At 43.0% G+C, this 12,556-nt stretch overlaps 1 protein-coding gene across 1 annotated transcript in view; it reads right to left on the bottom strand.

The window, feature by feature from the left end:
* LOC147022139 (transcription activator GLI2.L-like) overlaps window positions 1–2,289 on the bottom strand; it is a 312,620-nt gene extending 310,331 nt beyond the window's left edge. Inside the window, exon 1 of the mRNA XM_085892759.1 lies at window positions 2,185–2,289. The gene's annotated coding sequence lies outside the window, so the exon portion shown is untranslated. The remainder of the gene's footprint in view (window positions 1–2,184) is intronic.
* Between the last annotated feature and the right edge of the window lie 10,267 nt (window positions 2,290–12,556).

Below are 12,556 nucleotides of genomic sequence, written 5' to 3'. Positions count from 1 at the left end.
TTGCTTCTCCAAACTCTGCTGCCCTGTCCTATAAGATAAACATCAACATCGTGTTTCGTTTGAAGAAGCAGGTGCGTCGACTTATTGAGATAACATCGGTAACAAGATAACCTGGTGAAGTAACCACCACGCTGTCGTCACGGAATCACCAATGGTCTCGTCGACACCGAACCTGACTGCCATCCATTTACTTATTGAACCGAGATTTTCACCGTCTCTCTTCGTTTCCTGCTCATTCTCCTGATTGCTCATTTTGTCTAAATAAAATGTTGCCCTACTGCCCCACTGTCAGTTCGGTTACCTTTTTCCTTAACCTTGGTCTTCCCTGAGTCTTCCATGAGTCTCTGATCCCATGAGAAGGTCTGCCTGGCCATGGTATCAGACAAGACCTCGAGGCCTTCTCTTGCCAAAGATATCCACGGCACACCAGGTAGCCGGCTTAACCGAAGGAGGGCGCATTATATTAAAACTGCATTGGCATGCCTGGCAGTGTGACCACTCCTCATTTTCATAAATGCCAAGGTGAGCCAATGAAAAAAGCCAAGAATTCACAAGGTTTCGGAAAAGCGATGATAATAGAAAACCTATACGCCAAGAAAACCTATAGAAAACCAAGACGCCAAGGTGAACAACGAATAGCCAAGATCTTGTGAAAAAGCCAAGGAGTGGTCACACTGATGCCTGGCCCTGTTAACAAAATAATCCAGAAGAAAATGGCAAAAGCTCGCTCCGTACATCATGAACAATAATATCGATAATGACTGTGAACCTGGACATGGCAGTAGTAGTCGGTGAATGGTATTGTAAAGTGGAAGGGAGAAGAGGAGTTTGATAAGGAAAAATAAGGACATTCTGCATGGTCACATGGTCTGTGGTGGACACCTAGGTCATAGAACACTCGAGCTGGGCAGTTTTCAAAAATTATTGGAAAGTGATATTCAAAATTATCCAATAAATTGAAAACTATTTTCTTTGTTTGACCTATTAGTAAATATAATTATTTCCAAATGCATATTATCATAATATATAAAGGTGTCCATAAAGTCCTTGTGCAAATTTGTACTTTGGTAACTTTTGATGCACATACGATAGAAACAAACTATAAATGGTGCGTGAAAGCATGATCACCCCGCACGCGCAAAGCAAAAAGAGGGTGAAATTGGTTCACTTTGTCTGTCCGTCTGTCTGTCTGTCTGTCTGTGTCTGTCTGCAGACGTCAGTTTATGATCGAGGAACAACTTAATTTCAATTGAATGTTATATTTTGAACACAAATCGGAACATGGATCGGAACAAAAACCTGTAGTTTAGCAGTACTTTGGCTCCGAATTTGGCAAAATGTACGGAATCTTGTCCCGAGCATGCTAGCACAGAGAGGAGCAAAGTAATTGCTCAAGTCTGTCTGCCTGTCTCTCAAACGAAATTGAAAATTATTCCAAGCAGGAAACTTACTCTTTTTAAGGATGTCACAAATGATACAAACAACAGGCACAAATAGCTAAAGTAATGTGTTAAATAAGGTGGTGTAAAAGATGGTGCATCAACAGTTGTAAAGTTCCAAAAAACATTTGTTTGTGTTTTTTGAGAGCCTTTAAAATCTTTATTTTATTGCAATTGAATGATATATTTGAACACTGCAGAACACACATCTCCTTATTGGTCCTTTCAAAAACCTTCCCTTTAGCAGTACGGTACTTCGACAAAATATTGTGTCATTTCACGCCCTCGCAACCAATGTCTCAACCTCACTCTCTCAGCATTGGCTCTCTTCCCATGTCCTTTATTCTCAAGACTGCACAGGGTAAAGTGTTCTATGAACTCTCTAGTTCATAAGGTTTTCACTCAGTGCATTAAAAAAATTAGGCTTCCCCATAACTGCCATCTTTAATAATACATCATTAAATCCGATTTTCCAAATATTTTTGACTACAGAATCAAGGCTTGTGGAAGAGCGAGAACACTGAATGGATCAAGATGCAACAAAAGAAAATGAACAGTAGAGAAAAGCCACAGCATGGTTATAGAAGAAAATACAAGTAAAGGAGGTTTGGACAAATAATGGGTGTGTGGAGGAATGAGGGGTAGGAAAGGATGCATGGAGTGGAGAAGAAAAGACAAGCGAACGCCTCCAAGAGGAAAAACTGGAAATTTGGGAGGTGGGGGTGGGGGGTGGGGCAGAGGTTACCAGCGGTAGAAAAGATCATGGTTTTGGATTGAGAGTGATTTGAGATGATGGTGACGGCTGTCTTGTGGACCTGGAGGAAAGAATGAGATTTAAGAGAATGTAAAGGTTCGTTCCACAATCGGGGAAAAATAGGTACTAACTAGAGGGGGAGCACTCGGGAGAGTGCAAAACCTCCGCCGCCAATACTGCTGGGTCACTCAAGTGAACCTTATATCTTATTCATTAAATATGATGTCAACAGTGCTGACAGAGTTATAGTTCTTTTCTCCAACATTTTTTTTTGGGGGGGGAGGGGTTGGAAACCACTTAAAACATGTAGAAATGCAAAAAAGGATCGAAATTTTGTTGAAAAAAAAAAGTTGCAAATTTTTTTTCTCTAACAATTTTTTGTGGGGGGGGGGGGGGGGTGGGAAATCACTTAAAACATGTAGAAATGTAAAAAAAAAAATTTCTCGAACAATTTTTTTTTGGGGGGGGGGGTGGTTGGAAATCACTTAAACATGTAGAAATGCAAAAAAAAAAAATTCTCGAACAATTTTTTTTTGGGGGGGGGGACCAAGTCCAAAATCTAATGGCATGATCCTTGGACCATACCTAACCCCCCCACCAAGTTTCATCGAAAATCCGTCGAGGAGTTTTTTCCGTAATACTGTTCACAAACAAACAAACAAACAGAAAGGGGTGAAAACAGTAACCTCCGATCTTCGATGGCGGAGGTTAATAAGTGGAGGTGAGCAGCGATTCTGGATTTTGGAAGTTTCACCAGAAGGGGATTGATGATTGACCATGTGCACCCTGGAGAAACATGGGGACAAAGCATGGAAAGAGCAGAGGGTACAAGACCAGAAAGGAGGTGGTGTAAGACAGAGAGACCACCTACCTCTCCATAATGAAAAAGTGATCGACCTACAGACTCAGCTTCAATGCAGGGGATTCCAATGATCTTGAAGGTCTTGGTTTGCACGAAGCCGAACAAGGTGTGAGGCAGGGAAGCCAGATCATAGTGGAGAGCATTACTCCATTAAGCTGCGGATGAAGGCCTTGTAGGTAGATAGGAGTTCAGGTGTGCTCAGGAAGGACTTCCTATTATTGAGGATGTCAAGTTGGTGACTGGTCTTGGAGGTCAATTTAAAATGTGGTTTGCCCAAGAAAGATCATGGCTGATCATGAGACCCAGGAGTTTGAATGACTAAACTTTCTCAAGAGGACTGTGAAGAAAGTATTTGGTAGGGGGTAGAGTAATGTTGCCAGACAGTAGAGAGAAAGAGAAAGAGAAAGAGAAAGAGAAAGAGAAAGAGAAAGAGAAAGAGAAAGAGAAAGAGAAAGAGAAAGAGAAAGAGAAAGAGAAAGAGAAAGAGAAAGAGAAAGGGAAAGAGAAAGAGAAAGAGAAAGAGAAAGAGAAAGAGAAAGAGAAAGAGAAAGAGAAAGAGAAAGAGAAAGAGAGAGAGAGAGAGAGGTTTGTCAGGATTGAAAAATATATTTCAAGTGTTTTGACCAGCTAGTGATTTTGTCAAGGTCTCCCTTCTGGTTCCAGTTTTTGAGCGACGGTTGGTTTCTCTCCAGGGGTCTCTGCCGACCTTCTCTGAGATAAGTTTCTGGTCATTGTTTTTCACGTTTTGAATGTTTATTTTTGTTGCCTCCGTGTTTACTGTGTGTTCCGAGTTCAGCTTTCTTTCAAAATTTGTGCTATTTGGTGTGTATTCGTCAGTTTGTCATATTGGGTTTCCCTGAGGCCTACCCGTCTTCCCATCTATGCACACGATTGTGTTTATTTGTATTTTGCCCTCGTTACCATCAGTTTTTATTTTCTCCACTTTTCCCTCCACCCTCCTTCTCCTCCTCCCAACTATACCCTCTGTTTCATATCTTAATATATATATATATATATATATATATATATTAAAAAAAGATACAACAAAAAAACCCTTTTCCCTCCTCACATTACACACCACGTAACCACATGACTTCCTGCAGACTCTTGTTCCTCCTTCCTCTTTTGCCGATCTACCGTATTCCTTCTACTTTTGCCAACAAACATTCACCATACAGCTTTACGATTTTTTTTCTTCAACCTTTCTTTAACCTACTCTTTATCAAAAATAAATAAATAAATAATATGGTCTCTTAAAATGTTTCAACTTCCTCTTTCACACGTGTGCTTCTCTGAATTGCATCATAATTCACCACTCTTCGTATTCTTTAAAAGACTGTTTTCAATTCGACCTTTCCTTCATCCCGTGTCTAAAAAGTCCCAACTGTTACAACGTTTTTTCTCTCCATTCTCTTGATTCTCCTTTATTGAATCCCTCATGCAATGTCTTTAATCACATATCTGACTTTAAAATTTTGTAACTCTCAGTATGTAATGTATGTTCGTGTCCCATCAATTGTCCTGTTTTTCCAACTTCAGTGCCAATTCACCCCACCTACTTAAATCTACCTCCACCAAACTCATCACCTGTTACAACCTCTCCGTACCCCTCCCATCTTGCCTCTCATCCTACCTCCTGTCTTTGCACCTCTTCACTGTCTTCTGCTTTAGTATCAGCTCCTCCTCTGGTGTCCCAAACTGTGTGGTGTTCCAACATCTGTGGGCTCAATTCTAACCAAACAGATATCTCACTCTCTCAATCAGTATACTCCTCAACATTTCAAACATGCTCTTTCTTTCCTCTCATCACACCTCCTCATCCACCTCTTCCCAACTCCTCAAATATTGTAACTCCCCCTGCCTGCTCCCTTCTTCACGATACCACTACCAAGTCTCATCCTTCCACTCTCCCCACCTCTCCCATCGCACTCCTGCCCCTTGACTGTGCCTGCTCTCATCGCCCCCCCCCCCCCCTCAGCTTCCCTCTCACCTTTCTCAAAAATTCCCCATCACACTTCCCGCTCAACTCTCCCTCCAATCTCCCTCCTCCCTCCTCCTTCTCAAAGTTGCCACCCCCTCACATCCACAAAGCTGCCTCCTTCCCCTGCACACTCTTTTCAATATCATCCCTCTACCTCCTCCAATATTCAACTTCCCCCTGCCCCCTCACTTATTACTCCCCACTGTGCTTCATCCAATCACCACTGAGCCTTTTCTCCCCCCTCTTCAGCATAAGCTGAAACGACGACTTTGGAGTTTTTGTGAAAGAGAGACTCCCAACACTGAGTTCCGAAGTAAAACTAATAAAGGTTCAACGGATAGATTGTAGAGCATGCCTGATAGCGCACGGCCCTGATGGATGCCTCTCTGAAAGGGGAAAGGGTAACAAAGACTATTATTAACCTTCAGCAGACAAGATGCATTTTTGTACAATAACTTAACACCAGCAATAAATTTTTCCTCAAACCCCGTTCTCCTTAATACATCAAACAAAAAAGAATGGTTAACACCGTCAAAAGCTTTTTCTTGATCTAAAAGTAATAAACCAAAACCAGGAGATGTAGTTCGACCGAGACTGATCAAGTCTCTCACCAAAAAAATATTATCATATCTGGAACGTTCTGGAACACAGTATGATTGATCCGTGCCAATCAAGAAGGAGATGACTTCCTTAAGACGGGTTGCAAGTGCTTTTGACAATATTTTATAGTCCGTGTTGAGGAGTGACACAGGCCGCCAATTTGCGGTCTCATGCAGGTTTCCTTTCTTCGGAAGGAGACACAAAACTACCCTCCGGCAGCTCAATGGCAATTCACCTTGTTCAACACTCTCCTGAAAGACCTCAAGAAGAGTAGGGCCTAGAATGTCCCAGAAAGCCTTATAAAATTCAGCCGGAAGGCCGTCTAGTCCAGGGGCTTTCCCATCCTTGCTATCCTTGAGCGCAGCAGTAAGTTCTCCAAGAGAAATGCCAGGCTCAAGCAATTATTATATTATATCTTCAGACAGAGAAGGGAGCTGTTCAAGCATCACATTCCTGTTCTCCTCATTCACAGCTCTTTTTGCGAAGAGTTTCGAAAAATAGTCTTGTAGTTCATGCTTGATATCACTCTGGGAGGTCAACAGATCACCACCAGAAGAGTGCAAAGCATGGATTTGTTGAGAGGTCTTGATCGTTTTTTCCAAATTGAAGAACCCTTTGTTTGGTGTGTCAAGTTGTTTTTTTTGTTCCGCAGTCGGACGAATGCACCGGCCGCCCGCTCTTTCACCATTTCAGCCAGAAGGGTCCTTTTCTCCGACAACTGCTGGACATTCATGCGAGACAATCCAGCTTTCTGCTCACAGATAAGTATATCGTTTTTTAAAGCAGATATCACACCAAAAGTGTTGTATGTGCTGTAAGAGCAGTATTGTTGGCAAAAACATTTGATTTGGGACTTTGTGCAGTGCCACCATTGTCTTAAGTTCAAATATGAACCCTTTTGTGACTCGCATTTTTCCCAAACCATTTTAAAAGCTTCTATAAAATGTGCACTTTGTAAAAGTTTCAAATTAAAAGTCCAATATGCACTTCCACAGACATGATGAGGAAAGCCACACACCATAACAATCATGTGATGATCGGAAAAACCATATATACGAGTTCTTAACAATGTTTACCATTTCATGATTAACATAAAATCGTCTGGCGAGCCATCGTCAAAACATTTCTTGATGCACAAACCCATGTATACTGACGGATATTACGGTTTTGTACCCGCCACACATCCACCAGTTTAAACTTTTTGACTAGCTGTGCCAAATGCCTTGCACTGGGTGGATGAGGCTCACAAGTGTTCCGATTAAGTTGTGGGTTGAGGGTGCAGTTGTAGTCACCCCCCAGACACAACAACATGGTTAAGTCAATGGTGCTTACAAACTCTGCCAACTTGTACAGAAAGACACCTCTTTCAGAGTTAGCACTAGGACAGTAAACATTTGTCATGCAAATCTTTAGGTTATTACTGACAAATTGCACAGACAGTAAGTAACCTTTGCAAATTTCCTTACAAGTTATCTCCGAAGGCTGGAGTCGAGGATGCAACACTATTGCCACACCAGCCTTGGCCTCAACAAGCACACTCGAGAATAAAAGACAACCTTTAAAGATTTTACACCACTCATCCTCAGAAGGCTGATTTGCATGAGTCTCCTGTAGCATTAGCACATCATTTTTTTCATTTTGGAAGAGCTGAAATACCTGGAGGCAACGCACACAACTGCGGCCTCCATTGATGTTCAGGGATGCTACTTTTATCTCCATTCTGTTAGTTATTATTGAAGCTCTTTACCAGCCCGAGTAACACATTTCCTTAACCTTTGGAATTGAGGATCTGACATGTTAACCTGATAAGGTTCACGAATCATACTCCTTGCAGTTTTAATGAAATTGTGTAAATTCGGGAAGTAATCTTTGATTTTTACGTCTTTTCCTGAATGTATCATCCAGGAATTTAATCACATTTTCTTGAGACACTGGGGTTGCATCGTTTGCCCCTTCATCCTCTTGAGAGCTTAAAGCACTAAAATGTGGGGTAGAAGGTTTCATCTGAATCAAGTGCTTCATCGATGGCCTCTCCTATTACTTGTGGAACACTTACTTTTGGTTCAACAGAAAGTTCTGCTCTGTTTACGGACCCCTCCGAATTTGCCTTGTCCATGTCCTTCCCCTCTACAACCCTTATTACTTCATCATCTGTGAGGGAGGGGTTGACATTTAACTCACAGGGATTTTCCCCTTTATCTATTTCCCCATCACTGTCAGACATAGCTATTAACTCGTCTGAACAAGTTTGGCTAACAGGACAAACACTTAAAACATCCTGAGATACCTCACTGTTCTCTGTGTCCCGCTCAGAGCCGGCCAGTGGAACAAGCGAAGTTTCCACATCCGCACACGACTCCGGGACCACCAAGGGGTTTCCAATGTCAGACGTACCTTGGAGATCCCCCGAGCCTGACACGATCTGGACCTTATTCTGCTCCTTAGCATCAAAGGCATCAACATTTGACCGTTTTTGGCCTTTTTTCCTGGTATCCGTAACAGATGCCTCCATATCGTCCATACTGTCCTGTACAGTGTATGGTGAAGGAGAGGAAGCAACCACTTTCACTTCCTCGTTTGGTGGGGGTGGATTAATTACGTCACGATAACACCCCCCCCCTCTCTCCAGCCGGTGGGGGTGGACGAGTCCAATTCGTCGAACCCCTCAGCCGGTGGCGGGGCGGGGCGGGGCGAGGCTCCCGATTCACCTTCTCCCCATTAGTTTGTGGTGAGGAAGAATCGTCCCTCACTGAACCTTCACCTTCTTGCGGTGCAACCGCATTGGGACAAACACTCTTCACGTGCCCGTAAGCTCCACACCCAAAACACGTCATAACCTTTAAGGAGGCAAACATTTTATATTCAAACCCTTCGATTTTTACACCGAGTACAACATTCAGTGTTTTTCCATTTTCAGGTAATATCATACAAACCACTCTTTTAAAGGACATGACGTGGTTAAATTTATCGATAACATGACGCATCGGCACCATTGAGATCCTCAACACAACCTTACCGAACTAGTTTAACTGGTTACACGAGTCCTGGTTCCTTATAAATGGTGGAATATTATTAATGTTAACTTTAACTGTTGGGGCCTGTAAAGCGAACACAGAGAGGTAAGTGTTCGGTTCGATGAATAGGCCATGCTCAACCACCGTGGCGACCACGTGTTCCTCGGACACAAACACCACAAACTTCTTATTCATGCGACAAGCAGCACGAATATTATGTAAACCAACGATGTTACCGATGGCGGAAAGCACGTCGTTAAGTTCCACCTCACTGGGAAGGAAGCAAAAAACAGCGAGTTCACGAGTTAGTGACTCAAACATCTCGACACGGAAACGTTCACCCGCCATTCTAACTCAAGAAAACTAGTTAGTGAACTTTATCGAGAGAAATAAGGCTTTTTCAAAAACACCAAGAAATCAACGATTAAAGTTGAGAATTAACAAAAGAACAAGGTCGCAGTGAACGAGAAAAACCTTCCCTGGCAGCCATGACAGGCCTTAGGCCTACGATTTTCTCCACACGAGACCGTGGGCTCTCTCTCTCTCTCTCTTTCTTCTCCAGACAGGAAGGAAAAAAAAAAACACGGGAAAAGTCCACAAGTAGAAAACAAACACATGGGAAACGAAAAATGGGGAAAGTGGAAACACTAAACAGCACGGCAGAGGAGAGGTACTCACGATACGAAGCAAGGAGTGGCCATGACAGTATACAACGAACAAACAGCCAGCAGGGGGGCGAGAGAGAGAGGGGCGAGAGAGAGAGAGAGAGAGAAGAGAGAAGAGAGAAGAGAGAAGAGAGAAGAGAGAAGAGAGAAGAGAGAAGAGAGAAGAGAGAGAGAGAGAGAGAGAGAGAGAGAGAGATAGAGAGAGATAGAGGAGAGATAGAGAGAGAGAGAGAGAGAGAGAGAGAGAGAGAGAGAGAGAGAGAGAGAGAGAGAGAGAGAGAGAGAGAGAGAGAGAGAGAGAGAGAGAGAGAGAGAGAGAGAGAGAGAGAGAGAGAGAGAGAGAGAGAGAGGAAGAGGGAGAGAAGGGAGAGAGGAGAGAGAGAAGGGAGAGAGAGAGGAGAGAGAGAGGGAGAGAGGGGGAGAGAGGAGAGAAAGAAGGGAGAGAGAGGAAGAGAGAGAGAGGGAGAGAGAGAGAGAGAGGGAGAGAGAGAGAGAGAGAGAGGAAGAGAGAGCGAAGGGAGAGGGTGGAGAGAGCGAAGGGAGAGGGAGGAGAGAGGGGAGAGAGGGGAAGAGAGAGAGAGAGAGGAGAGGGGGAGAGAGAGAGGGAGAGAGGATATATATATATATATATATATATATATATATATATATATATATATATATATATATATATCTCTTATTTTTCTTCTTCTTCTTTCGGCTGCTCCCGTGAGGGGTCGCCACAGCGGATCATTTGATCCGCATAGTGATTTGGCACATGTTTTACGCCGGATGCCCTTCCTGACGCAACCCTGGTCGCCTCTTACAACACAGGGATATGGTACACCTATTTTAACCAAGGTATACACCGGCCCAGTATACTGGTACTCATTTCGCCGACCTCGGAAGGATGACAGGCTGAGTCAACCCCCTGGTGTATTAATTCAGTGGCCCAACGGGGCTTGAACTCAGGACCTTTTGGATCCCAAGCCGCTGCCCTAACCACTGCGCCAACACCAGGCTGGAGTCTTTGGATAACACCAAATAAGCTGGATATATAACACCAGATTTGGAAGCAAACACAGAATTGAGGCATTCAGCCTTCTCATGAGCAGAATCTGCTTTGATGGCATTTGAAGTGGGGGAAGGTGGAAGGGGGGCATACTCCAGAGACAGACTGAGGCACCACTATGTTTTAGAGGAGAGAGACAAGTTTGATAGATCATTCTTGAGGTTTGACAGATGATTTCTGGCTCTTCACACACTTGTTGAGACTTTACACACACACACACACACACACACACACACACACACACACACACACACACACACACACACACACACACACACACACACACACACACACACACACACACACACACACACACACACACACACACACTCCACACACTTCTGACTCTTCACACACCTGAGAGTGGACACTCACTTGTTGCGATCCACAAATTGATCCACAAAGCCTGCAACAGATACAACTGCTCGATACAATGGCCTAATGAAGTGCAATTTTGTACTTTTATAAAACCTGCAACAGATGCAAAAATATTTTCTTTTTTTTTCCTACACATGCTGTATAAAAAAAAATTTCCAATCACTTGCACTCACTGAAGACCATCTCTATTAATTCCAACTCCAAAGACTGATTGCAGTGAGCAGCCACGACAAACGTTGAGATCTAACAGCCTCTCTGATTGTATTATTACCTGGCCATAGGCTATGTGCTACCTGGAGTATTTGTCACTGTCTCATATATCTGGCCTCACAAGTATTTTAAGCGCAATTGAAGATAAAGCAGAGCATAAAGAAAGGAATTATAAAAAGCTGGTAAAATTAAGTATGTGGAGGAAAAAGTTCAAGCACTGGAGAGAAGGATTCTATGAAGGAGCTGTGTGTGGGTACTGAGCTTCATGGAGAATGATGTTTTCAGGATACTTTGTCCTGGGTCGACTGTGACGTCGGTGCTTGTGATGAGCCTCCACATGAAGGTTTCCATGTGAGTGCAGTAACTTGCAGCAAGCATGATGGGAAAACAAGTTAGAAATGTATTTGGCCTCATTTCAGTGTGGAGGTATAACAAAGATCAATGTTTGGCCTAACATGGGCAAATCCGTTCATTTAGTGGACTATCCGAGAGGACTGGCTTTAAAAATTTTAAATGTGAAGCTGGGATCTCATCAGAGCTATGTTGGGGTGCTGCAGTTTCTCGGAAAGCATGATTGCTCGGTGGACTTTGAAAGGTTCCACGTGCAAATTGGTGCATAATACGTGCCTTGTTATTGTCCACAGACGAGAGAAGAAATTATTGTTAGTGCTGTCCGAGCACCACAACCAGTGCGGCAAGGATGGTCTCTTGAACTGCAAACAAACATGGTCTCCAGCAGTCTTTGCTACACTCGGTCAGCCAATCTGTAGCAGTACCAAGTAGCCAAACCAAACCAACCACCATCAACAAAAATAAATAATTCAGCTGACCTAAAAGATGTGAAGCCCATAGGTCATTACATGAGTCTTCCGTTGATCTTACTGTCAGGATGCACAGACAATCTCACTCTCAGTAATATCTGTATTCAGAAGCTTTGTTTCATGGGCAGTGTAACCCCCTTTACTCATCGGCTTCCTATCAAAGCCAGATGGAATACAGCTTTATCCATAATTAAACATTACAGTAGGAAAGAAACCCACAAAATACCCTTCCGAGTCAATGTACTTTCATGAATTCCCATTGAAGAGAGCTGAAATAACCTTAGGCATTTCCACCAGGCAACAGCTGAAAAAACAAAGTTTACATCATGGACTCAACTGATTTGGAGGATAAAACAGACAAAACTCTTATATACGAGGACAAAGACAACACTTGTGCCATAAGACAACACAACAAAAAGATTTCACAAAAACATTACCAGAAAAAAAAAGTTCTGGTAATCAATGGTAGTTTGGCATGTGCACATTTAATTGGATCTACAAAACAAACATGATGATACAAATACGGTCAGACCTTGAGAACACTCTTTATCTCAGGTGGAACGATGGATGAAACGAAGAGGACGTTGATTGAGGTATGCCAATTTCCGGGGGAAGTAAGGAGAACCTGACATTTCAGGCGTTAATCGTTCGTCCATTTTTGCTTGGACGAAGGATTAACACCTAAAACATCAGTTTCTCCTTCCCATGGTGGTTTTCATGCATTGCTCTACCTGTCTGCTGACTTAGGTCAACACTGTAGCCTTCACCAGCAATACCAGTC

Source organism: Eptatretus burgeri, chromosome 8, assembly GCF_056783735.1.
Source record: "Eptatretus burgeri isolate ZD-2024b chromosome 8, Ebu_testis_v1, whole genome shotgun sequence".
Taxonomy (NCBI): domain Eukaryota; kingdom Metazoa; phylum Chordata; class Myxini; order Myxiniformes; family Myxinidae; genus Eptatretus; species Eptatretus burgeri.
This window is presented reverse-complemented; position numbering and strand designations above follow the sequence as displayed.